The sequence below is a fragment of the Trachypithecus francoisi genome, unplaced genomic scaffold, assembly GCF_009764315.1.
Source record: "Trachypithecus francoisi isolate TF-2019V2 unplaced genomic scaffold, Tfra_2.0 Lachesis_group7, whole genome shotgun sequence".
Lineage (NCBI taxonomy): Eukaryota > Metazoa > Chordata > Mammalia > Primates > Cercopithecidae > Trachypithecus > Trachypithecus francoisi.
In genome coordinates this window covers 9,484,704-9,508,417 of record NW_022681472.1, presented here as the reverse complement: position 1 = coordinate 9,508,417, position 23,714 = coordinate 9,484,704, and the positions used below count along the sequence as shown (strand labels likewise).

Below are 23,714 nucleotides of genomic sequence, written 5' to 3'. Positions count from 1 at the left end.
CGTTTCCTGGGGATGAGTCTGATGGCTCAAGGAGTGGTCAAGGAGGCCAAGTACTGTGAGCTGGGCCAGTTAGTCAGTCATCCACCCACAGGAAACCATCCAGACCAGAACCCAGAGTGGCATATGTACAGAAACAGCCCATGCAGACATGGGGGTGCTGTCCTTTCTTCTTCTTTCTTCTTGTTTATGAACTGGGCAGCTTCTGAGCCACCTCCACTGACTGGGCTAGGTGAGCCATGGAACTATTCAGAGAAAGGATCATGATGTGGAATTCCTGGGTCCTGGACATCTCCAGCCTCGGCCAAGGCCCAGATCCACAGTGAGAAGGAGAATTCATTTCAGATCAAGAGTCTCCAGGAATGATGGCTAATGCCACCTATGGGGTCAAGTTTTCCAGCTTCAGAACTGGCCCTGCTCACCCACTGAAGGGCCAGCCATGACCTCATGAGCTCCCTCTCCAGAACCCAGGCTAGAGGACTCACCCACAGGAGAGTCAACAATGGGCTCTTTTTAGCGGATAGAATTGTAATAAATCAACACTCAAAGGGAAGACAAGATCTACTCACACCATGTGTTACTGTCTGGGTAATTTGAAATTTGAGGTGTAGCTAGTCTAGATTGAAGAATTTTTTTTTTGTAATTTAATGTTTTAGCTTTACCCATAGACCTTCATAACTGTTTTTCCATAGTTACAAAGATTTACTTGCAAGTAAGCCTCCTTGTGACTTTAGTGACAAGATAAGAATGATCTGTAATTAGCATCTTCAGGCCTCCTGAGCATGGATGTGTCTGGGCAAAAGCAGCTGACTTGCCTCAGAGGAGCAAACACTGTTATCTTGTTGATGCTGTTAAATTGTTTGGGAATCCCTCTCTCCTTAGATTGGTAGGTGGTATACTTAAAAAGTTTTGCTTAGCTACCAGCAAATTATCACAGACTCCAAAGAGTAGGATCTCTATTAATAAATGTGTACCACGCTTCAAGTGGTCTCTTTCTGTCTATGGTAATCATCTGGAAAGAGTGCAGGATTTAACTGAGGTCAGCTTCTCTGAGATCCAAGAGCAGCAGCTGAAAACTCTGAACTGTTGTTGAACTCAACATAGAGAGTAGATGCTAAATAATATTTGCAGAAGATGAAAAGGAGACAGGTGAAGAAGAGAATGAGGAGGAAAAAAAGGAGGACAAGAGAAAAGGCAAGAGAGAGAAAAATGATCTTTGTATTTTCTGAACCATAAGCTAAAAGTCGTAAACTCATTCACCAGAGTCATTACATTAGATGATGTCTTTTAAGTAACCCAGTTTTCTAAATGTTTGTTAAATATCATCAACCCTCCAGAATGATAAGAAATCCTAAAAGTACTTTTAAATTCAAAGTATCTAAAAATAAATGTGAAATACACATATTATGATTGACCTGTAATGTAATTATGTAGTTAACACAGTTATTAGATAAGATCATCGCAGAATGAGGTCTCATAAATATTGGATTGAAATATAATATGATATTATAATTCTAGAATGCTAAAAATCTGTAAAATAATTATTTTCATGAAGTTCACTCCAAATTTCTAAAAATCTAAGATTATCCTTATGTGGGAAAATAAGTCTTGGATGGATAGCTGTTTAATTTTGACTTGGGCAAACTTTTTACACTAATGTAAATGTTTCTTTTAAAAATTCTTATAGAGACAAGAAAAGAACATTAAGAACAAGTTCTGTAAAACCAGAAGAAATTTCTGATGACTACTCTATTTTTACCATTTTTTTAGAAGCATGCTGCTCCAAATATCTGGGTGATTACATACCCACTCATGTATTTCCTCCTCATGTTTATTTTGGAAAGATGGCAGGTTATTTTGAAAGAAAGGAAGAAAAAACAGACTACAGAGGAAACAGAGTTGCCTTGTATCTCATAGGGCAGTGGATTACTAAAATTACCAGACTTCATGGAAGAGAAGAGAAAATTCACTGCTTTTTTTCATTCTCTTAAATTTCAAAGGAGTTACAGCAAGGTGATTTATATGTCCATATTACTGAGACAAATAATAATGACAATAATAAACCTTAATTCAAGGAATTTTCTGCTAAGCACAAAACCAGTAATGATAAGGGTGACATTTTTTCCTGAGCTTTAGCTATCAGACAAAACTATCTTCCAATACTTTCCAGACCAATTTAATTTTATAGCTGATGATAGTACTGATAATTCAGAGAGATTAGGTAATAATACAAAAATATAGTATGGGTATTACAAATCAAAGTTTAAGGTTTTGTTAAGATTTTTTGCCTAGTAACTATTAATTTGAAGCATTCATTCATTCAGTCAACAGAAACGTGCTAGGCACTTACTGTGTGCCGCGAAACTATACCAGGCATGGGAAAGTGACAGGCACGACGTCCCTGGCCCAGGATGCTCACAGCCTGCCTGTGTGGCCTCAAATGTGGCAGCGAAAGTCATGAGAAACGGCAACTGAACACTGATGCTTGTAATAAAGCATCACCTCTCATACAATTCATTGAGCGAGCTTCTAAAAATACGGATTTTTATCTTTCTGAAGAGGAGATAGATTTTGCATTGATTTACATCTGAAAAAGTGTCCTTCCTCTAACAATGAAAAATGTCTACTGTACAACATTATTTTAATTGTGTCTCTGCAGGAAGGAACAAGTCCAGAATGATCAAGACGATTGTAATCAATGACCTCTTCCAAGATACCTTGAACTTTCTTTTGTTGATGGGACCTTCTAAAAGTGGTCTGGGAGTCAGACCACTTTCTGGCTTACTCCCATTTTAAACATCGCTTAATCGCATGATGTGACAATTTGTTATCAGATGACCCTGTGCTCATACACAAACACAGCCACTATCAGGCACAGACAGGCCATAATCTGGCAAAACCTTGATGAAACAGAAATAAACACAATGTGTAGTACATATTAGTAAACGCCGGCATTCTGGCACACACGAACATTACAAACACCCTCAAAAGGAAAATGCTATGAGGCTATGTTTCCTTATATGAACCTTTCCATCTATATAAACAAGGATGGAGAAAAGGGAAAGAGGTGAATCTTTGGAAATAGTCTATCTCCTCTTCAATCTTGGAAACAGCAACTCCCCTCTTAAGAACTAATAGTTTCCGTAATGTGTCATTTTCTCAGGGGGAGGGAACTAAGGTACAGCTAGACTCTCCCTCCTGCCTGAGAGCTTACTCATTTGAAGGTAAGTGGAAAGTGAGTTAGGAAGGAGGGTCTTAAAAGCCCGTTTGCAGCCTGGTTGTCTCAGGACAAAGTTTTACTGATCCTAGACAAATGAAAAACAAGACACTGGAATGAATTTTTCACAAAGCTAATCTTTAAATTTATCTGTATTTATTTTTGAACACACAATACAAACTTCAAAAGGTGTAAAAGGGAATTCAATGAAGAGTAAGTCTCCCTCTCTCCCAATCCACCCTTTGGAGCGCAGTGGATGGATCCACCCAATCCATTGTTCTGCACCTTGCCTTTTTTTAAAACTTAATTCATCCTGGAGATCTTTATCAGTAGGTATAGACCTACCTCATTCCATACAGCTAAATGTTCTCACATAGTTTTGTATTATCATGCCATTTCTTTGATCCATTGTTGCTAATAATAAATTGAGCTTTCGGAGAAAAATGCTCTTAGTTGACAAAATTAAAAGTTGGCCACCCTGTTTCTGCATATGCATAATACCCACCCCTTAAGTGTGTTTTTGTTGTTGTTGTTTGTTTGTTTGTTTGGGGCTGTTTTGCTTGTCTTTTGGAGTTTTTGGTTTTTTTTGAGACAGGGTCTTGCCTTGTCATCCAGGCTGGAGTACAGTGGTAGGATCTCGGCTCACTGCCGCCTCGACTTCATAGGCTCAAGCAATCCTTTCATCTCAGCCTCCTGAGTAGCTGGGACCACATGCACACGTCACCATGTCCAGCTAATTTTTCTATTAATTTGTAGAGACGAGGTCTTGCTATGTTGCCCAGGCTGGTCTCAAACTCCTGGTCTCAAGCACTCCTACTTTGGCCTCCCAAAGTGCTGAGATTACAGGTATGAGCCATGCCACCAGCCACAGCATGTTATTTTTTTAAATTCCAGTTCAGGAAATCTAAAAATCTAAGAACCAGTGGGTTCTTATTTGATTCTTTAGTGACAGAAAATTGGACTTGAAACCAAGAGAACCAGAAAATAATGGTTAGTGTTAAAATAAATTTTATATTATATTAAATGTAACATAATTGCCATGATGTTAATTTTTAATTTTTTTTTTTTTAAACAGGCTCTCACTCCGTTGCCCAGGCTGGAGTGCAGTGGTGTGATCATGGCTCACTGCAGCCTCTACCTCCTGGGCTCAAGCAATCCTTTCCCCTCGGCCTCCTGAGTAGTTGCAACTGCAGTCATGAGCCACGGTGCCCTGCTAGTCTTTTTCATTTGTTTGTTTGTTTGTTTGTTTAGATACAAAGTCTCGCTTTATTGCCGAGGCTGGTCTTGAACTCCTGGGCTCAAGCGATCCTCCCACCTCGGCCTCCCAAAGTGCTGGGATTACAGGTATGAGCTACTTTACCTGACCTAATTTTTAATGTTTAATATGTAAAATAGATACAATTTTTAAGTTTTAACGTGTTCCCCAAAAGTTAAGATTTCTACCAAAGAATAAACTGAGTCTCTTAGAATTTGACTCTGTGTTATCCAAGGCAGTTCCATGGCTGTCTCCATAAGCTGTGTCACAGGCTACAAGAAGGGTTGGTTACTAACAGCACATGGGAAAGCTAGCATTCATCAGATGCACCAAAATTAACAGGCACTACAAACTCCAATAAGTACATTTTAGAATTTATTTTAGAATAAAAGCTAAAATAAATCTTAAAACAATAAACAGGATGGCTGAAATTAGTTTTTTTAACAGTGAAAACGAAACTCAAGAAGCCGATTGAAAACAGTTAAAAAGCAGCTGGGCGTGGCGGCTCATCTCTCTAAACTCAGCATTTTGGAAGGCTGAGGTTGGGGGATCATTTGAGTCCAGGAGACATGGCAAGATCTCGATTCTACAATATCCAAGACAGGCCAGAGCATGGTGGCCAGGCATGGTGGCACATGCCTGTAGTTCAAGGTACTCAGGAGGCTGAGGCGGGAGGATCACTGGAGCCTGGGAGGTCAAGGCTGCAGTGAGCCATGATCGTGCCGCTGAACTCCAGCCTCAGCCATAGAGAGACCTTGCTCCAAAAACATAAAGGAAAGCATTGAAGAAAAGCAGTTGAGCCGGGCGCCGTGGCTCAAGCCTGTAATCCCATCACTTTGGGAGGCCGAGACGGGCGGATCACGAGGTCAGGAGATCGAGACCATCCTGGCTAACACCGTGAAACCCCGTCTCTACTAAAAAAAATACAAAAAACTAGCCGGGCGAGGTGGCGGGCGCCTGTAGTCCCAGCTACTCGGGAGGCTGAGGCAAGAGAATGGCGTAAACCCGGGAGGCGGAGCTTGCAGTGAGCTGAGATCCGACCACTGCACTCCAGCATGGGCCACAGAGCGAGATTCCATCTCAAAAAAAAAAAAAAGAAGGCCGGGCGCGGTGGCTCAAGCACTTTGGGAGGCCGAGATGGGCGGATCACGAGGTCAGGAGATCGAGACCATCCTGGCTAACACGGCGAAACCCCGTCTCTACTAAAAATACAAAAAATTAGCTGGGCGAGGTGGCGGGCGCCTGTGGTCCCAGCTACTCAGGAGGCTGAGGCGGGAGAATGGCGTGAACCCGGGAGGCGGAGGTTGCAGTGAGCTGAGATCCGGCCACTGCACTCCAGCCTGGGCGATAGAGCAAGACTCCGTCTCAAAAAAAAAAAAAAAGAAAAGAAAAGAAAAGCAGTTGAAAAGCATTTTAGTTAGGAGGTGTTAGGTCAAGTTAAAACGTGAGAAATTTTAATATTGTTTTTTAAACATTTTAGTTGCTTTGCAGCTTTTTTGGTGTAAGTAGTATTCTGTATATCTGAAACTCTGTATTTATATAACCTGCTCCAGAGAGCAGCCTAAATTGTCAAAAAGATAATTATTTGATAAAAATGTAATTTGCTTCAGATCCTTGTTTTTCGAAAAACTGAAACTGAAGACTGTTCTAAATATTTCCTTCACCCCCCGATTCCTCGAGTACATCTGTCTCCCTAATCCCCCAAGTTAACATCTGTCTTCCTGTAATTGGAGGATGACATTTCTCCATCTGGCTCTGAAACTGACACTTGAACAGTCACCAGAAACTCCACAGCTAACCCGCACCATGAGCTTTCCTCCATCCCCAACCGCTCAGCACTCTCTAATGCTGACTCCTGACCCAAGGCTCTGGCCTTTCTTGGATATTGTAACCCTGGGTGCTTTTCCTGTTGGATGTCTACACTCTAAGAGTTCCCTGCTGCTGGTTTTCTTGGTTCCTTCTACTGCTCTTCAAGGCTAAGCAGCCTCAAAGTTCTTCCTCCACAGTGTTCTCCAATCCAAGGTCACACTCTTCCTCCCTGTGGGTGAGTCGGTGCATTCCATAGTGTACCTCCCACCTCTGTGCAAACGACCACCGCCTCTGGCATATTTCCGTAAGAACTTTCCACAAGCCCCAGTCCATATTTCTAACCACCCAATGATTGCTTGATGACTTCAGACCCGTCATTTACATCGCAGACCACTTCCTGCTCCCTCCAGCCACTGGTTCAGTCACAGGGCTCTCCACCAGCACCTAGGCCCTGCTAGCTCCACAGCTCTTTCATGGAAGAAGTCAGGCTCTGTGCTCCGGCCACAGGGAGGAGTCAGGAAACGTCAAACTGTCACTGGCTAAGCAAAAGAACATCTTTGCTCTTAATCAGGAAAAATCTTATTAAAATGTGGAGTGGCCCCTGAGGAGCAGGGGGAAAGAAACTGCATTTTTGTGATAGTTCTTCAAAAGCAAATCAGGGCCGGGTGCCGTGGCTCATGCCTGTAATCCCAGCACTTTGGGAGGCGGAGGCAGGCGGATCATAAGGTCAGGAGTTCAAGACAAGCCTGGCCAATATGGTGAAACCCCGTCTCTACTAAAAACACAAAAATTAGCCGGGCATGGTGGCATGTGCCTGTAATCCCAGCTACTTGGGACTGAGGCAGAAGAATCGCTTGAACGCAGGAGGCAGAGGTTGCAGTGAGCTGAGTTCACACCACTGCACTTCAGCCTGGGCATCAGAGCAAGACTCCCATCTCAAAAAAAAAAAAAAAAAGCAAATCAGTTAAAAGGCTGAACCATACAAGTACCGATATAAACAAACTCATCAGTCATTTCCATCTGTAACTTCTATCAAGGAGGGTTATAACTGGTCAAAGAGTTTTTTTAGGAAGTTGTGTCAAAAGTAAGGACATCCCTGATTTCTGAAAGATTCCATGGGAACTTGATGACCTGTGCTCAATAATGTTTTTTTTGTGTGTGTATCCTTTCACCTGAGAAAAGCATACTGTATAGTAGGAGAAGAAAAGAGAAAAAGGGGAAAAGATTCAAGATAGCTACTAATAAATTACTAACAGTTACCATTTATTGATAGCCTAAGATGAACCCAGTGTAATAAGCATTTCACGTGCCTTGCAAAATCCCATGAAAGAGATATTATCATCCTCGTCATACAAATGAAGAAGGAGGTTCAGAGAGGTTAGGTCACTTCTCTAGGGGACACACAGCTAAGAGCTAGGATTCGAACCAAGGTCTACCCAGTGCCAAATCCAGTGCTTTTTTTGCCTTATTCTCCTCCACCCAAAAAGAGGATTCCAGAAAAAAATGCCATCTATCCTTACAAAGAATTCTAGGCCTTTAAAACTATAATTAGCTGATGCTTCAGAAGTCATTAATTATGTTAGTAATATATGTAGAAAAAAATTTGGAGTGTTTTTCTAATTTGTTCCAGTCGTGTGATGTATTTAATTCTTTAAAACAGCAATGAATGATGGCTGGGCGTGGTGGGTCACGCCTATAATCCCAGCACTTTGGAAGGCCAAGGCAGGAGGATCACTTGAGGTCAGGAGTTCCAGACCAGCCTGGCCAACATGGTGAAACCCTGTCTCTACTAAAAATACAAGAAATTAGCTGGGCATGGTGGCTGGCACCTGTAATCCCAGCTACTCAGGAGGCAGAGGCAGGAGAATTGCTTGAACCTGGGAGGCGGAGGTTGCAGTGACCCAAGATCGTGCCACTGCACTCCAAGCTAGGCAACAGAGAGACAGTCCATCTTAAAAACAAAACAAACAAACAAACAAAAACAACAACAACAACAAAAAACAGCAATGGATATAATGGCACATTGTCAAAACACTTGCCATTTCAGAACAAAGCATGACTATACTCCCTAATTGTGAGTTTAGTGTACGTTGTGTAGCCATCCTCCTACATCCCCTGACGCCCCTTGCTAAACTGCCAAACTCTCCTTTCTCTAGGGTGCTCGGAGGTAAAGTGTGCTCCATAGGTAAAGCATATGCTCAACTGCCATTGTAATAAAGATTAGCAAGCAACTAGTACTTGCTAAACTAAGCCCTTCATGTGCAATGCCTAACCTCACCCTCACAGGATCCCTGAGACATAGACATTACGGGATTCCTTTTACAGATGATGAAGCTGAATGTTGGAGAGGATGAAGTATTAGCCAAGCATACAGCTAGTCAGTGAGTTCCCACTCTTACTGTGAAACTTTGCAATCTCTGTTCTTAACCTCCAGCCCGTAATCACTCTTCTCTTCCTGTTCATCCTTCTTGTGACTTAGCATCTCTCCTCTGTAAAATACCTCTGTGTCAAGTACCTGACACAGATGAGAGACCAGCACTCCTGGGTAAGAGTCTAAACACCACCTTTGACTCCAGAGTCTTTGAGGAGAGACAAAATTGTTCATTGCTCCCCAGTGAAAGGCAACTGAATTTATTAACTCTATTAAAGACAATTTCTAAGTGAGATTATCTGTTCACTTGTTGTCTATCACATTCCAAATATGTTGGGTTTTTTGTTGTTGTTTTATTTTTTTTTCGCACTAAACATGTTTCCTGCACGATTTATCTCACTAGTCATCATCCACAGGACTCAGGGAAGCGATAGGAATATGCAGGCACGAGACCCAGCTTCATCTCCAACATTGTGGAAAGGGGCTGTACTGTACATGGACCAAACGTCTATGCTCCCCAACACCATTTCCACAGAGCCTGGGGAGAGTGATCTCCCAGGCTATCCATGTTGGAATTTTATTTATTCTTGAAAGCTCTTGCAAGGTTTGTGTTCTAAACTTCACACTTATTACTGAGTGTGTCCCTCTTTTATTACTAGAGATTTCCCAAAGTGGATAAATGCAGTCAGCGGTCCAAATTCCTGGAGACTGGTGGGCTCTGACTGGAAGGAAGTCACATAAAATGGTGAGACCAGGCTTCGTAATCAGACAGTCCTGGGTTTGCCTCTTGACTCTGCCACTTGCATTTTATGCTGTGTGAACTTAAGTTACTTGCTTAACCTTTCTGAGTTGGTTTCCTGAGTCTCCATGTTACCAATCCAGTTTTCTGTCTCTTGATGTTTTCACGGAATATTTTATGGGCATCAATTGCCAAATTTGGTGCCTGCCTCCCTAGTCTCCATCAGGCTGCTGGAGTGCAGTGGTGCGATCTTGGCTCATTGCAACCCCCGCCTCCCAGGTTCAAGCGATTCTCCTGCCTCAGTCTCCCACGTAGCTGGGATTACAGGTGCACGCCATCATGTCTGGGTAATTTTTGTATTTTTAGTAGAGACAGCATTTCAAACATGTTGGCCAAGCCAGTCTCAAACTCTTGACCTCAAGTAATCCGACTGCCTTGGCCTCCCAAAGTACTGGGATTATAGGCATGTGCCACCATGCCTCACCCTAAAGTATATTTTGAATCTGTGTCCTCTATTCTTCAGAACTGCTATCATAGGTCATACCATCATCATTCTTTTCCTGGACACCAAAATTTTCTCAAAATTATTCTGCCCCATTTCTTTCTTCTCCCCTTCAATCTCTTCTCCATCCATCAACCAGAGTGATCCTTTTAAAAAGAAAAGGGATTGTGTCATTCCCTCATTAAAATCATGCAATGGCTCCTAACTCAATAATTTCAAAATCTTCTTCACACCCATTAGGATGGCTATTACAAAAAAACAAAAATCAGAAAAATCATAAGTGCTGGCAAGGGTGTGATGCAACTGGAACCCCTGTACATTGCTGGTGAGAGTGTAAAATGTGCAGCCACTGTGGAAAACAGCATGGCGACTCATAAAAAATAAAATGTAGAATTACCATATGATCCGGAAATTCCATTTCTGAGTATATACCCAAAAGAATTGAAAGCAGCAACTCAAACAGGTATTTGTACACCGGTGTTTGTAACAGCATTGTTCATAATAACCAAAAGATGGGAATAATCCAAAAGTCCATCAATAGGTGAATGGATAAAAAAACATGGCATATGCATATAATGAGATATCATTCAATCTTAAAAAGGAATGAAATTCTGATGCATTCTACAACATAGATGAATGCTGAGGACATAGTGCTGAGTGAAATCAGCCAGTCAAAAAAGACAAATACTTTACAATCCTACCTACATGGGGTACCTCGAGTACTCAAATTCAGAGACAGAAAGTAGAATTGTGGTTGCCATGGGCTGCAAAGAGAGGGAAATGGGAGCTGGTGTTTAATGGGTACAGAGAGTCAGCTTGGGAAGATGAAAGAGTTCTAGAGATGGAGGGTGGTGATGCTTGCACACAATGTGAATGTACTTAATGCCACTGAACGGTACACTGAAAAATAGTTCAGATTGCAAATTTTGTCCTATGTGTATTTACCACAGTAAAAATAATATCCAAAACCTCTCATGATCTGAGAGGTCATAGGTGATCTAGTCATTGCCTATCTCTCGAACTGCCCTCTCATTCATTCCCACTCTGGCTGCACTGTCCAGGCTCTGGCCCTGTGTCCCTCCTGTTCACGGTCAGGCTCCCTCCTACCTTGGAATATCGGCCATTCCCTCCACTCCACCCCAGTGGGCTGCTTCTCCTCCACCAGCCTCAATAAACAGCTCCACAGAGAAGCCTTCCCTCACAGTTCAATCCTGAGCCCACTAATTTTCCTGTCATATTTTACTTCTTCCTAATATGTCACAGCAGAGTTCATATTCACACTTAGTAGCTTAATGAAAGCTGCCTCGTTCTTTAAGTAAAAGCCCTGATCTTTTGTCACCCGTGAGGCTTCTGCCCATGACTGAGGTAACGTTCCCTTGGATATAATAACTCAGGGTGGTTGTGTACCTTTAATGAGAATTTCTGAGTACTCTTTACTTTTGTACCTTATCCATCCTAAAAAGGAGACTTCAAACTGTTTACCCAGACTCTTAATTTAGTAGTTTCCATGATGGGGGGAGGGGAAACTCTTCAACTTTCAGATTAAAAAATAAATACATTTCAAAAGACTTCCTTCATCCCTGCTTTCCATCGTGGGAGTGGTTCTGCAAGGGGGAATTCCTCTGAAATAAAATTGGGAATGGCTCCAAGAGAGTTCATGTTTCCAATATTAAGTCTTCTGACTTCTGAGGACATGGCCCGCCCACTCTTTAATCATATCTGAGGAAATTCCCCTAGCCTGGGTAAAAGATCATAATATCTTAAGAAGGTTCATGAGCTCATGAAAGGCAACTGCATTCAGAAAGCCGAGACACTCCCAGAAACCTCGTTTAAGCTACTTTTCCCTTTCATTAACCCCTTGAATTTTCCAGATCAGGACCATAACAAATTTTAAATTATTTTCAACATGGCTTTTATGTACTACACTACAAAGCAGAGAACAGCACATGCGCTATTTCCCCGAAACTCTTCCTGTTGCATTGTCTTCATGAATATTAAAGAGCTCAGACAGATAAGCTTTAAATATTTTGTGAACCCCATCTTCTCTTAAATGAATTTGACACTCCATATGTTAATTTTCAACATGATGTTTACCTAACATTCACTTTGAAGTTGTATGAGAGAAAGAAAGTAGTATAGCAGCAGCAGATCTCAGATGATGAGAAACAAAAAAGCTTTCTTTACTTTTCTTTTCTTTTTTTTTTTTTTTTGAGACAGAGTCTCGCTCTGTCACCCAGGCTGGAGTGCAGTGGTTCGATCTTGGCTCACTGTAACCTCAGTCTCCTGGGTTCAAGCGATTCTCCTGCCTCAGCCTCCCCAAGTAGTTGGAATTACGGGCATGCACCACTACACCCAGCTAATTTTTGTATTTTTTTAGTAGAGATAAGATTTTGCCATGTTGGCCAGGCTGGTCTAGAACTCCGGACCTCAAACGATCCACCCACCTCGACTTCTCAAAGTGCTGGGATTACAGGTGTGAGCAACCATGCCCAGCCCAAAAAAGCTTTCTTAATCACTAAAATGCTTAAAATTTGTAAAGAATGCCAAAGATGTCAGTACTAAACGTGTGTCTGTTCACATGACATCATTCACAGCCCGCTTCCTACCCTGCTTCTTCAAGGCAGGCGTGTAATAAAATGAAGGAAATGGCATAAAGTATAATTCACTGTATGTAGAAAACCATTCCCCACAACTGCTGTAAACACTGCAGCTTCTACAGATGCCATGTGTATTATTTAATTTCTGGACTCAAAAAACAAAACATTAAAACTTCAGGTGAAAACGAGGGATAGAGAGGGAAATGATCTCATATGAACCCCATTACGACTAGTGTAAAGAAAGTGTAAGTCTGGAAATAAAGAAAGCATTTTATAGATGACAGTTGTTTGTAAATGTAGAAAGCAAGAGATTTCCATTTACGGACCCTGAGCGCATTCCAGTACAGTGTCAAGTTTTGTGCGGCGATAAGGCCAGTGCAGGAAGCCACGCGAGGCCAGGAAGGAAGTGCTATCAGGCTTGTAGCGGACAGGGTCCTGCAGGGAGCTGGGCAGGCTCAGGGCCTCAGCTGTGTAACCACTGCCCTATTTTTAAAAGATAAACAGCACGAATAGCACAGAATCCACACGGGGGCTGCTTCAGATTCATCCAAACCACACAAGGAGCTCACTCTTCACTTTGGCCAGGCTTTGCAAGTCTCCCCAAAATGAACACAGGACGGAGATTGCTTGTGATGATTTGACTATGGATTTTGACCCAGTATCCACAGCTGGCTTCCAGGGCCTCTCCTTCTCCTAGCAGATTTCCAAGCGTCTTGTTCCTCTCAGCCACCCTCCACACACTCTCAACACCACTTGCCAGAAAGAAATCCTAATATGAATTAACGGTAAGAAGAGAAAGTTCTCACCTTAGTAAGAAACCAACAGACATCTCTAAAATGCAGTCAGCCAACAGAACTCACTAGGCTGAAGACCTGGACAATGCTTTTTAGTCAGCGTTCATGTCCAGATCAACAAGCAGTTATTGGGTGCTCACTGTGCTGGATTAGTTGGCTGCCCTGGTCCTCATGGAGCACAGTGCCGAGTGTTAAGATGTTTACTCTTTTTTTTAAGACACTAACACTGGGCATGAACTATGGTCAGGGCAGTGATAATGGTAGAGAGTAGGCACCACAGGAAGACCAACAAGGGGGTCCTAACCCAAGTTCAGAATGGGAGTGGGGACCAAGAGAGACTCAAGTGTGAGTGGGCACTGCCTGAAAGAGGTGAGAAGAAAAGTGAAGGAGGGGAATTACATTCCCAGCCATACCAGCAGCATCTTCCCAGGCACAGAGGCCAGAGACAGCATGCAGCCGCTACCGGATCACACAGTCCACGCGGCAAGAATGAGTCACCAGGCACTTTCCCGTTGCTTTGAGGAGTGAACAGCTCCATGGGACTGGGAAAATGAGGAGGACTGAGGCTATAGGTTCGGAGGTCCAGGCGGATCCCTGGAAGCCTGTGGTCTGACCTCTTGAGGCCATTCTGCCTACTGGAGTGAGCAGGTACATCCATCAGGAGGCAGCCACAGAGATTGCAGGAAGGAAACCAAATCACAGGAAAATTCAGCAATAGCGCAGTTTTAGGCAAAAGAGATTGATAAATCTGATCACATAATTTTAATTTTGTTCATCAAAATATATAATTAAGAGAGTGAAAAACTCCTGATGAATCAATAAGAAAATAAGGGAAGACAATGCAAAAATGGACAAAAAACTTCAATAGGAATTTCACAAAAGAGGAAATTCAAATAGCCAAGGAGCTACATGAAAAGGTACCCATATCATTAGCCATGTAAACTAAAACCAGCAAAAGGACACAGTTATTTTTTGTTTGTTTGTTTGTTTGAGACAAGATCTCGCTCTGTCACCCAGGCTGGAATGCAGTGGCACAATTATAGCTCACTGCATCATTGAACTCCTGGGTCCAAGCAATCCACCATACTTGGCTATTTTTTTTTTATTTTAATAGAAACAAAAATCTCACTATTTTTTCCAGGCTGGTCTCAAACCCCTGGCCTCAAGCAATCTTCATGCCTTGGCCTGCCAATGTGCTAGGATTACAAGGGTGAGCCACCACACCCAGCCCTTATTTTTATTTACTTATTTATTTTTTTAGGACAGGGTCTCTGTCGCCCAGGCTGGAGTGCAGTGGTGCAATCTCGGCTCACTACAACCTCCGCCTCCCAGGCTCAAGCGATCCTCCTGCCTTGGCCTTCTGAATAGCTGGGCCCACAGGCACTCACAACCATGCCTAGCTAATTTTTTGTATTTTTGGAAGAGACAGGGTTACACTATGTTGGCCAGGCTGGTCTCAAACTCCTGAGTTCAAGTGATCCACCCACCTCAGCCTCCCAGAGTGCTGGGATTACAGGCGTGAACCACCATGCCCAGCCCCAGCCCTTTTTTTTAAGCTTTTTTTTTTTTTTTTTAACAGTTTTAGGTTTGCAGCAAAATTCCGAGGGAATTACAGAGATTTCCTATATACTCTGCTCCCACGGATGCATAGCTTCCCCCATTATCAACATCCGCCACAGAGTGGTACATCTGTTACAATTTATGAACACTGACACATCATAATCACTCAAAGTCCATAGTTGCATTAGGGTTCACTCTTGGTGTTAGACCTTCTATGGATTTGAACAAGTGTATAATGACATATATCATAGAGTATTTTCTTTGCCCTAAAAATCTTTTGTGCTCCACCTGTTCCTCCTCCACTCCACCAACCCCTTGCAACCACTGATCTTTCTATTATCCCTATAGTTTTGGCTTTTCCACAGTGTCATATAGTTGGAATCATACAGTATGTAGCCTTTTCATATTGGCTTATTTTACTTAGTAATATGCACTTAGGGTTCCTTCATATCTTTTCATGGTTTGATAGTTCATTTCTTGTTAGCACTGAATAATATTCCATTCTCAACATGTAACACAGTTTATTTATTCTTGCTTCCAAGACATCTTGCTTCCAAGTTTTGGTGATTATGAACAAAGCTGCTATAAGAAATCACGTGCAGGTTTTTGTGTGGACATAAGTTTTCAACTCCTTCAGGTAAACACCAAAGAATACAGTTGCTGGTTTATAGGATAAAGATATGTTTAGTTTGGTAAGAAACCACTAAACATCTTCCAAAGTGACTTTACCATTTTGCTTTCCCACCAGCAATGAATGAGAGTTTCTGCTGCTCCACATTCTCACCAGCAATTGTGGTTGTCAGTGTTCCAGATTTTGGCCATTTAATAGGTATGTAGTAATATCTCATTATTGTTTTAATTTGCATTTTTCTGGTGATGTATAATGTGGAGCATCATATGCATATTTGCCAGCTATGTATCTTCTTTACTGAGGTATTGCTAAGGTCTTTGCCCTGTTTATTGGGTTGTTCTTTTCTTGCTGAGTTCCTTGAATATTTTCAGTAACAGTCCTTTATATGATGTGTATTTTGTAAATATTTTCAAGTCTGTAGCTTGTCTTTTCATTCCTTGACACTGTCTTTGGCATAGTAAAGGTTTTTAATTTTAACAAAGTCCAGTTTATCAATTAGTTCTTTCAGGATCCTGCTTTTGGTGTTATATCTGAAAAGTCATCCCCATACCACAGTCACCTAGGTTTCTTCCATGTTATCGTCTAGGAGTTTAATAGTTTTGCTCTTTACATTTAGGTCTATGATCTATTTGGAGTTAATTTTTGTGAAGGGTGTAAGATCTGTGTCTAGATGTGCATATGTGTGTGTGCGTGCACATGCATGTGCATGTCCACTTGTTCCAGCACTTCTTGTTGAAAAGACTAACTTTGCTCTATTGTAAAAGATTAGTTGACTATATTTATGTGTATCTATTTCTGGGTTCCCTATTCTGTTCCATTGATCTATTTGTCTATTATTTTGCCAATACCACACTGCCTTGATTACTATAGCTTTATATTAAGTCTTGAAGTCAGATAGTGTCAGTCCTCCAACTTTATTCTTATCCTTCAATATTGTGTTGGCCATACTGGGTCTTTTGCCTCTCCATATAAACTCTGGAATGTATTTGAAGATATTCAAAAAACTAACTTACTGGAATTTTGATTGGGATTGCATTGAATCTACAGATTAAGTTGGGAAGAAATGGCATCTTTACAATATTGAGTCTTCTTATCCATGAACATGAAATAGCTCCCTATTTATTTCGTTATTTGATTTTGTTCATTAGAATTTTGTAATTTTCTTCATGTAGCTCCTGTATATATTTTGTTAGATCTACACCAAAGTATTTTTCATTTTTTGGTGCTAATGTAAATGGTATTGTGTTTTTAATTTAAATTCCACTTGTTCATTGCTGGTGTATAAAAACACTGTTGACTTTTCTGTATTAACCTTGTATCCTGCAACCTTGCTATAATTGCTTATTAGTTCAGGAGTATTTTTGTTGAATTTTAAAAATTTTTTTATACAGACAGTCATGTCATCTGTGAACAAAGATACCTTTATGTCCTTTTCTTGTCTTATTGCATAAGCTAGGACTTCCAGTGTGATACTAAAAAGGAGTGATGAGAGGGGAGGGATATCCTTCCCCTGTTCTTGATCTTAGCAAGAATGCTTCAACTTTTTCACCATTAATTATGAGGTAAGCAATACTGGTTTTTTTTTGTTTGTTTTGTTTAGATGCCTTTTTTATTTGCCTCTTTTGTCTCAATTTTGCATGTTGTTCACTTAATTACATTGTGTATATTTCCAGTCACCAAAACATAGATGTCAAAATGCAGTAAGATAATAACTCCAAAGTGCAGAAGAAAAATAAATGGCAATGTAGAATTGTATATACAAATCGGCTATCTTTAAAGAACAAAGGCTAAATAATGGCATGAAATAAAAACATACTATGTAGACAAATGCTGGGTCCATCCCGCAGACTCTGGCCAAACAATGGATGAAAGGAGTATGCAGACACAGGTATTTTACCTGACAGTGCAGCTAAGGGACATACTGTTTTTTTGTTGGTATTCTTTATCAAGTTTAGAAAGGTCTCCCTTTATTCCTAGTTTACTGAGAGTTCTTGTCATGAATGGGTATTAGATTTTATCAAATGCCTTTTTCTGCATACGTTAATATGATTATGTGATTTTTCAGATGGTTTATGTGATAGATTACATTAATTGATTTCATAATGTTGAACCAGTCTTACATACCCAGGATAAATCCCATCTGGTTGTGGTGTATAATTTTTTCATACAATGTTAGATTTTATTTTCTAATATTTTGTTGAGGATTTTTGTGTCTATGCTCATAAGAGGTATTGGTTTGTGGTTTTCTTTTCTTGTAGCCTCTGTCTAGCTTTGGTATTAAGGTAATGCTTACCTCATAAAATGAATTAATATCTCTTCTCCTTCTATCCTCTGAAAGAGATTGTGGAGAAATGGTACCATTTTCTTTTAAAATGTTTGGCAGAATTCACCAATGAACACATCTGATCCTGGTGCTTTATGTTTTGAAAGGTGAATTATTGATTCAATTTCCTTAATACATATAGGCCTATTCAAGTTGTTTATTTCTTCTTGTGTGAGTGAAATAAACAACTTGAATAGGCCTATATGTATTAAGGAAATTGAATCAATAATTCAATTTATTTCTTTTGGCAAATAGTGCCTTTCAAAGAATTGGTCCATTTCATCTAGGTTACCAAATGTGGGGATAGAGTTGTTCATAGTATTCCTTGATTATCTTTTTAATGTTTATATGATCTATGTTGATGTCCACTTCTTTTGTTTCTTATATTGATCATTTGTGTTCTCTCTCTCTCTTCCTGTCTGTCTCCCTCTTTCTCTCCCTCCCTCCTTTTTTTTAGTTAGTCTGGCTAGGTTCTTATCAATTGTATTGAACTTTTTAAAGAACCAGACTTTTTCTCTATTGATTTTATCTATTGATTTCCTGTTTCAAATTCCATTGATTTTTAATCTAATTCTTATTATTTATTTTCTTCTGCTTACTTCGCATTTAATTAGCTCTCCTTTTTCTGGTGTTCTAAAATGAAAACTTAGATTATTGATTTTAGATCTTTCTTTTCTAATATTTGCATTCAATGCTATACCTTTTCCTCTAAGCATTACTTTTGCTGCAGCCCCAAAATTTTGATAAATTGTGTTTTCATTTCCACTTAGTTCAAAATATTTTAAAATTTCTCTTGAGATATCTTCTTTGACTTATGTGTTATTTGAAAGCGTGTTATTTAATCTGCATGTTTTTTGGGATTTTCCAGTTATCTTTCTGTTATTGATTTCCAGTTTAATTCCATTACAGTCTAAGGGCAGATATTACATAATTTCTGTTCTTTTAAATTTGTTAAGGTATGTTTTATAGCCCAGAATGTGGTCTACCTTGGTAAATATTCCATGGAAGCTTGAGAAGAATCTATATCCTACTACTGTTGAATAAAGTAGTTTACAGATGTTCATCATATCCAGTTGATTAATGTGTTGTTGAGTTCAACTATATTCTTACTGATTTTCTGCCTCTGGATCTGTCTATTTATAATATGATAGTGGATTCACCTGTTTCTCCTTGCTGTTCTATCCATTCTTGCCTCCCATAGTTTGATGCTCTGTAGTTAGATGCATACAGGCTAAGGATTGTTATGTCTTTGTGAAGAACTGACCCCTTTATTATTATATAGTGCCCTTCTTTATCCCTAATACCTTTTCTTACTTTGAAATCTGTTCTCTCTGAAATTAATATAGCTACTCCCACTTTCTTTTAATTAAGTTAGCATGGTATATTACTCTCTATGCCTTTACTCTTAATCTACATGTGTCTATATTTAAAGTGACTTTTTTAGGCCAGGCGCGGTGGCTCAAGCCTGTAATCCCAGCACTTTGGGAGGCCGAGACGGGTGGATCACGAGGTCAGGAGATAGAGACCATCCTGGCTAACCCAGTGAAATCCCCTCTCTACTAAAAAATACAAAAAACTAGCCAGGCGAGGTGGCGGGCGCCTGTAGTCCCAGCTACTCGGGAGGCTGAGGCAGGAGAATCGCATAAACCCGGGAGGCAGAGCTTGCAGGGAGCTGAGATCCAGCCACTGCACTCCAGCCTGGGTGACAGAGCGAGACTCTGTCTCAAAAAAAAAACAAAAACAAAAACAAAAAACAGCAACAACAAAAAAATAAATAAAGTGACTTTCTTGTAGACAACATACAGTTGGGTCTTACGTTTTCATTCACTCCAACAATTTCTATCTTTTAAATAGTGGATTTAGACCATTAATATTCATAGTGGTCATTGATATAGTTGAATTAATATCTACCACATTTGTTGCTATTTTCTATTTGCTGCCCTGGTTCTTTGTTCCTATTTTTGTCTTTCACTCTTTTTCTACCTTTGGTGGTTGTAATAGAGCATTTCAATGATTTCCTTTCTCACCTTTCTTTACATGTTCATTATACTTGGGTTTTTTTTAACTTTTTTCATGGTTGCTCTAGAGTTTGCAATGTACATTTATAACTAATCCAAGTCTATTTTCAAGTAACACTGTACCACTTCAAATAGTGTGAGTATCTTGGAATGATAAAATAATCCTAATTTCTCCTTCCTACCCCTTGTGTCACTGCTGTCATTCATTTCACTTATATATGAGAATACACAGGCACACATAATTGAATATATTGTTGCTATTACTATTATTTTGAATAAACTGTTATCTGTTACATCAATTAAGAATAAGAAAAAATACTTTACTTTTACTTATTCATTCTTTGATACTCTTCCTTTCTCTATGCAAATTTGACTTTCTAACCTATATCATTTCTCTTCTCTCTAAAGAATGTTTTTTAACACTTCTTGGAAGGCAGGTCTTCTTGCAACAAATTCCCTCAAATTTTGTTTGTATGAGAAAGTCTTTATTTCTCTGTCACTTTTGAAGGATACTTTCTCAGCATACAAAATTCTAGGTTGGTAGTTTTTTCCTCTCAACACTTTACATATTTATTATTTTGGGGATAGGGTCTCTCTCTGTTAACCAGACTCATGTCACCCATAGCTCACTGCAGCCTTGAACTCCTGGGCTCAAGCAATCCTCCCACCTCAGCCTCCTGAACAACTGGGACTACAGATGCACGCCACCACACCTGGCTAATTTTTAAAATGTTCAGTATAGACAAGTTCTCCTTTTGTTGCCCAGGCTGGTCTCAAACTTCTAGGCTCAAGTGCTGCTTCCACCTCAGCCTCCCAAAGTGCTGGGATTACAGGCATAAGCCACTGTACCTGACCTCAACTCTAAATATTTCACTCCACTCTCCTCTTGCTTGCATGAGTTCTGAGAATAAGTCAGATGTAGTTCTTATTTTGGTCCTCTACAGGTAAAGTATTTTTCTCTTCTGGCTTCTTTAAGGATGTTTTTCCATATCTTTGATTTTCTGTAGTTTGAAAATGATATGCTAGGGTGTAGTTTTGTTGGCATTTATCCTGCTTGGTATTTTCTGAGCTTCCTGGATCTGTAGTTTGGTGTCTGATATTAACTTGGGGAAAATTCTCAGTCATTATTATTTCAAATATTTCTTGCCTTTCTTTCTTTCTTCTCCTTCTGGTATTCCCGTTATGTGTATGTTATACCTTTTGTAGTTGTCTCATAGTCCTGGGATATTGTTTTGGTTTTTGGGTCTTTGTTTTCTCTGCTTTTCACATTTTGGAGTTTCTATTGACATATCTTCAAGCTAAGAGAGCCTTTCCTCAGCCATGTCCAATCTACTAATGAGCCCAACAAAGACATCCTTCATTTCTGTTATAGCATTTTTGATCTCTGGCATTTCTTTTTGGTTCTTTCTTAGGATTTCCATTTATCTGCTTCCACTGTCCATCTGTTCTTGAATGCTTTCTTCTTCACCCATGAGAGTCTTTAGCATATTAATCACAGTTGTTTTAAACTCCTGGTCTAATAATTCCAGCATCCCTTGCATGTCTGAGTCTGGTTCTGACACCTGCTCTGTTTCTTCAAATTGTGTTGGGCTTTTTTGCCTTCTGGTATGTCTTATAATTGTTTCTTGGTAGCTGGACATGGTGTACCACATTAAAAAAAATAGCTGTAAATGACCTTTAGTGCTGTGGTGTCAAGGGGTGCAGGGAGAAAGCATTCTGAATTCCTGCGATTAGGTCTCAGTCTTTTAGTGAGCCTGTGACTCTGGATGGTGACCTTCACAAGTACTCCTCGGTTATTCCTCCCCCTTAAGGGGGACAGAATGGTTACAGTGGGCTACAGGTGGGTGTTTACCTCTGTTCTTCATGTGGAAAGCTGAAGCTGACTGGAATTAGGTATTTCCCTCCCCCAGGTCTTTTTAAATTAAATTAATTTTTTTTTGATGGAATGTCGCTCTGTTACTCAGGCTGGAGTACAGTGGCATGATCTCGGCCCACTGCAACCTCCATCAAACCATCTCCTGCCTCAGCCTCCCAAGTAACTGGGATTACAAGAGTGTGCCAGCATGCCTGGCTAATTTTTGTATTTTTAGTAGAGAAGCAGTTTCACCACATTGGTCAAACTCCTGACCTCAAGTGATCCCCCTGCCTCGGCCTCCCAAAGTGCTAGGATTACAGGCATGGGCCAACCTGCCTAGCCAGTCCTCCCCCAGGTCTTTAGGCTCTGGTAATACCCCAGCAAGACAGGCTCTGGCTAACTTGTTTCTCCTAAGGACAGACCTTATTAACAGAATACACTGGTGTATTTCAAAGGGGTTCATTTTCCCCTCCCCTGTCAGAAGAACGAGGGGATTTTACTCCAATATTTAGTGTGGGAACCTGGACAAGCTCCGGGGGTAAATCTCCTAATATTGTGGAAGCACCCCTATCAGTGGATCCCTCTGGAGTTTTAAGTCAGCCTTGCCCACTCTGAGGCTCCACCAATTTGTCATTTACATTCTGGTTTTCCTTCCCTGGCCTTCATTTCTGCAGAGGTTTCTGCCTATGAGTCTCTGCTCCAGTAAGTCATGGCTCCCTGGATTCACTTGTTTGTCTCGTCAATCTTGCAGACAGCACTTTACTCTGTGTCCTTCCCTCTCTTTTAAACCCAAAAAGAGTTGCTGATGTTTGCGTCTGTTCAGTTTTTTACTTGTTGTTAGGATAGAGAGATGACTTCCAAGCTCCTTACATCTTACAGAAGTGAAAACAAGAAGTCCAAGTCATAAATCTTTAAATCTGACCTTGACCTCCTTGGAGAGGCAGAAAGTCCACCCCAGTCACCTTTGTTTGAAAGAGCACTCCACTCCACTCTTATCCTCTTCCCACTTACTATGCATTATTGTTTCATTTCATTTACATTTGTAATATTATGGGTTTTTTTTTTAATTTGTCACCATCCAATTTAATATAAACTCAATGCTGGCAGGGATTTTATCTGTTCTGTTTATTGCTTCTTCCCCCGAGACCTAAATCACATAGTCGGTGATCAATTAATGTTGATTTATTTGACAGGGATGTAAGTTGGTATAATCTCTTTGGAAAAAAGCTTAGGATTAACCTATAAAGTAGGAGATATGCATACAGGGTGACCCTCTATGACACTCCTGCACATGCAGCTTAGAGAAGCTCCTGTACATTGTGTACAGAGCCATGTACAAGAGTGTTCATCACAGTTTTGTTTATAATAGTGAAAAGTTGGAAATAAGCCAACTACCATCAGCACTAGAGCACATGGACAAATCATTGTGTGTATGTACAACAGAATAGCATACAACATTGATGAATCCTATTAACATAAAGTGAGGGCCAGGCACCGTGGCTCACATCTGTAATTCTAACACTTTGGGATGCTGAGGTGGGAGGATCGGGAGAATCACTAAGGCCAGGAGTTTGAGACCAGTCTGGGAAACATAGCAAGACACTGTCTACAAACAATTAAAAAAATTAGCTGGGCATGCATCTGTACTCCTACCTACTCAGGAGGCTGAAATGGGAGGATCATTTGAGCCCAGGAGTTAGAGGCTGCAGTGAGCTATGATCACATCACTGCACTCCAACCAGGATGAAACCCCGTCTCTATGAAAAAATACAAAAATTAGCTGGGCCTGTTGCCCAATGCCTGTAATCCCAGCTACTCAGGAGGCTGAGGCAGGAGAATCACTTGAAACCAGAAGGTGGAGGTTGCAGTGGGCCGAGATCACACCATTGCACTCCAGCCTGGGCTAAAGAGTGAAACTCCATCAAAAAAAAAAAAAAAGTGAGCAAAAAAATCAAAAACATAAATGAATACGTAAAAAATAATTTTATTATTTAGGCCAGTTGCGGTGGCTCACAACTGTAATCCCAGCACTTCGGGAGGCCGAGG

The 23,714-nt window shown here is 40.5% G+C and overlaps 1 non-coding gene across 1 annotated transcript; it reads right to left on the bottom strand.

Annotated features, from left to right (window-relative positions):
* Window positions 1-9,022: 9,022 nt before the first annotated feature.
* LOC117079683 lies at window positions 9,023-9,222 on the bottom strand. The gene has a single exon (XR_004435539.1). It is a non-coding gene; the product is annotated as a small nucleolar RNA SNORA73 family (small nucleolar RNA).
* Window positions 9,223-23,714: the final 14,492 nt, after the last annotated feature.